This window comes from Triticum dicoccoides, chromosome 4B (genome assembly GCF_002162155.2).
Source record: "Triticum dicoccoides isolate Atlit2015 ecotype Zavitan chromosome 4B, WEW_v2.0, whole genome shotgun sequence".
Lineage (NCBI taxonomy): Eukaryota > Viridiplantae > Streptophyta > Magnoliopsida > Poales > Poaceae > Triticum > Triticum dicoccoides.
Window position 1 is genome coordinate 394,550,704 of NC_041387.1, and position 4,504 is coordinate 394,555,207.

Sequence of the window (4,504 nt, forward strand, 5' to 3'; positions counted from 1 at the left end):
GGCAACATCGATCGGCTTCAGTTAGCAGCAGTAGCGAAGGAATCGCTCGATCGGGTTCAGTTAACAGCCATCGATCGGTCGCTCGGGTTCAGTAACGTGTAGCGTGCAGTGCAATCGCTCGGGTTCAGTTAGAGCCCAATGCCTCGCTCGGGTTCAGTTAGAGCCAACGCCTCGCACACACGCGCGAATGTGTATGAGAGAAACGTGCATCGCTCGGCCCCTGACCATCCACCATAACCGAGAACTCCCCGAAATTTTCCTCGCCCTCGCTTCTACCATGGTTTTTTCCATCATAGACGGCCCAAAGAATGTCATGTAGCTGCGTCTCCGGCCCGCCCAGGCAGAAAAGCCCATTTTCTGTCATGATTTTTGGTCATAGAAGTAGGAGCCCACCACATCTATGATGATACCGGGTTTTGTCATAATTATCGTCATAGAAGTATCATAAGTATGACAGAAAAAATTTCGTTCGGCCCAAAATGTCACGTATGTGTCTTTTTTTGTAGTGAATGTTTGTCAACCACCATGATAGTTAAATAAAATTTATTCCTTTCTTGTAGGGAAAAATTGGCTTAATGCAAAAAATTGTAACCATAGAGCTTTCCACCAGCCAAATGTGCATCTAGTGAGAGCATCTATTTTGTTCATTACTCTATGTGTTACTTTGCCAGCATATTCCATGTGCTGACCCGTTTCGGGCTGCAACATTTCATGTTGCAGACTTTTTAGACAACGAATAAGGTGCCATAGGTTGTTGTCATTCACTCAGCTATGTCATTGGAGTTGATAGACTCACTTTATCTTCCAAGCCTTCTGTTGTTATCGTTTTTACATGGCCTTAAGCCATATTATTGTAATAAGTTCTCTTTTGAGACTTTAGATGTAATAAGTGTGTGATTGAAACTCTGTTATAAATCCTCAAGTACTGTGCATGTCAGCATTACCGATCCAGGGATGACACTGATGCACAGAGACTAGACTGTTTGAGGCCTGGTCGCTACATGATGGTATCAGAGCACACGCTGACTTAGGACACGACCACTAAGCTAAAACCCTAGACCACTACTCTCTTCTCATTTCTGACTCCTCTCCTTTTTCTACTCTATAGGATGGCGGATGCAAGGAACAAATTCACACAACCGGATGAAGACACTCCTTTTGGACGACACCTGAAGGAAGTTACTAGGTACCTGAACATCAGAATACCAAGCTTCACCGGACCTACATCGCCACTTTACCAGAAGAGGAGCATTGGATGATTCGAGTTCAAGTTCCAGGAAGGACGTTTATGCCAGTCACTAATCCCATAGAGTTTTCCTTTGATGCACCAACCTGGAGTCTAGGAAAGAGCATGGCAGCCCACATCACCATGGGACGCATTGGAGAAGTTTACCACAAGGATCTCAAGGATACTATCTACCAGATTTGTGGGCGCCGAGATGAGCGATGGGAGATGATCAGCACCAGGAGGGACAGGTCCATTGCAGCTTTCATCCAGGAGTTAAACCAGCACATTTGTCGCCAGGAGAACCATATGTGTGCAGGCATGGTAGATCTGAAGAAGGCAATGATCAGGATCATGGAACTGAAGGAAGAACTCAAGTCTACACACGACGGATATGAGGAGGAAATTATGATACTTGTGGAGAAGAATGACGATCTGATAAGAAAGCTAGGAGTATTCATGGGAGACCCCGCGCCAGGAGGAGATGACGACGATTCCAAGGAAATTCACTCGGAGGATTACATCATCATCGACGACACCGACTCAGACCCCGACGATAGCGATGATGAATATGTTGATGAAGCTGGAGCAGATATCATGGAGTCTTCTACCGATTAAAAACTTCTAGTCGACCACCATATCAGTAGTAGCATTCCCCCCACAAACATATCACTTCAATCAATTCAAACACAGTTCGAGCACTTTTGTGACGATAGTTAGACCAATTGTATGCCCTTGTTTGAATTGATTGAAATGATATGTTTGTGTTTGTCTCATGTGCATATGGGTAGTGTTTTCCCTCTAGACCTTATTCTATTCTGTTTTCTCATCTTTTCTAAACCCATCAGATGCCTCCGAGACGTGACAATGGATTTGCGTTCCCACGGGAGCTCACTCAGTTGATCCAGCAGCAGAATACCCTCATGCGTCTACTAGTACAGAATCAGAACTAGGGGAACAACAACAACCCACCACCACCACCACCACCTATTGATCACTTAGCCCGTTTTCTAAGGCTGGATCCACCGGTGTTCTCTAGTAGCACCGAGCTGATTGTTGCAGATGATTGGCTCCGCAAGATTCGACGGGAGTTGACCACTGCAGGATGCACAGATGCGGAGAGAGTGCCCTTTGCCACACATCAGCTTGATGGACCCGCAACATCATGGTGGGAGAATTTCACAGCCACTTACCCCATCGACACTGTCACATGGGACCAGTTCCAGTAGGCTTTCCGCACTGCCCATGTTTCAGCAGGAGCTATGGCCATGAAGAAGCGCGAGTTTCGCAATTTGCGCCAAGGAGGACGCACAGTGGGCCAGTATGTGGATGATTTTAGTAAGTTAGCACGTTATGCCTCGGATGACGTCGCTACTAATGCCGCTAAGCAGGAGAAGTTTCATGAAGGACTAAATGATGAGCTGAGCATGCAGTTGATGGTGGCAACATTCAACAACTACCAGGAGTTGGTAGATAGAGCTCTCATGATTAAAGGGAAGCAGTAGCAGATAGACAACCGCAAGAGGAAGTATGGACAAGGGAAGTACAATTCAGAAGCTCAGTAGAGGCCCCGTTTTACCCCGAACTCGGGAGGACACATTCACCATAACCATGGAGGTCGTAATTCCAATGGAGGAAGTTCGCATAACCATAGTGGCCCCAAGAATGGGAATGGGAATAAAGGAAGCAACGGCCAGAACCATTCCAACCAAGCAACGCCCGCCAAGAAGGATCTAAGTCACATTACTTGTTTCAAGTGCGGGAAGAATGGACATTATGCCACGGAGTGTTCTGAAGCAAAGAATGGAAATGGCAATGGAAGCTCTGGGAAGAAGCCCAGCCCTTTCAACAGGGGACAAGTGAACCACGTTAGCATGGACGAGGTTGAAGCACAACCCGATGCAGTTATAGGTAAGTTTTTGGTTAAGTCATTTACTGCAATCGTTCTTTTTAATACTGGCGCATCGCATTCATACATATCAAGGGATTTTGTGGATAAGTTTAACCTGCGAACCCAAGCCCTTAGGTCACCCATGTTAGTAACCTCGCCAGGAGCAGAGTATATGGCTAGCCTATGGTGTGATCGGCTACCGTTAAGGATTGGTAACTATGTGTTCCCCTCGGACCTAATAGTATTGGAATCACAAGGACTGGATGTAATATTAGGCATGGATTGGTTATCAAAGTATGGAGGGAACATTGACTGCGCCAGTAAGTCGATTTTTCTCACCACCCCAGAAGGAACAAGGATTAAGTATGTATCCCGGCATGTGCCGAAGAGGACTCAAGTGAATTCCTTATCAGGAGTTGTACAGGAGGAAGTACCAGTGGTGAAGGATTTACCTGATGTATTTCCAGAGGAGTTGCCAGGCATACCACCGGATAGAGAAATTGAGTTTTTGATTGAGCTTTTGCCAGGCACAGGGCCAATATCTAAGAGACTGTATCGGATGCCCGCAAAGGATTTGGAAGAAATTAAGAAGCAGATTATGGAGTTACTGGATAAAGGCTATATTCATCCAAGTTCGCCACCTTGGGGATCACCAGTACTTCTAGTGGAGAAGAAGGATGGATCATTAAGGATGGTTGTTGATTATCGTGTGTGAATGAAGTGACGATCAAGAACAAGTACCCATTGCCGATGATCAATGACTTGTTTGACCAGTTGCAAGGAGCTAAAGTATTTTCCAAGATCGATCTGCAATCAGGATACCACCAGCTGAAGATTCGAGAGCAGGATATACCTAAGACAGCTTTTACCGCAAGGTACAGGATATATACACCGTTATGTCATTTGGTCTAACTAACGCGCCTGCATATTTCATGAACAAGATGAACAAGGCACTACTAGGAAAAGGGCTATAGATGGGATGGACACTAATGGCGCACCTGTCATGTGGTGCGCCATTAGTATATACTAATGGCGCACCATGTTCTGGTGCGCCATTAGTGTGGAAGACACTAATGGCGCACCAGGAACATGGTGCGCCACTACTGTTGTTTATTTTTTTTCTTTTTTTTTGCAAAACTACTAATGGCGCACTGTGCCACGGTGCGCCATTAGAATATATACTTTTTTTTATTTTTTGCAAAACTTCTAATGGCGCAACAGAAGCAGGTGCGCCACTAGTAACCAGGGTTACTAATGGCGCATTTGCATATGGTGCGCCATTAGTACCAGGGTTACTAATTTTTTCTTAGTACCAGGTTTCCCCACTCGATCGACCCCAACCGTACGCCGCCGCCGCAGCCACCCACGCGCCCCCGCCGTCCGCCGCC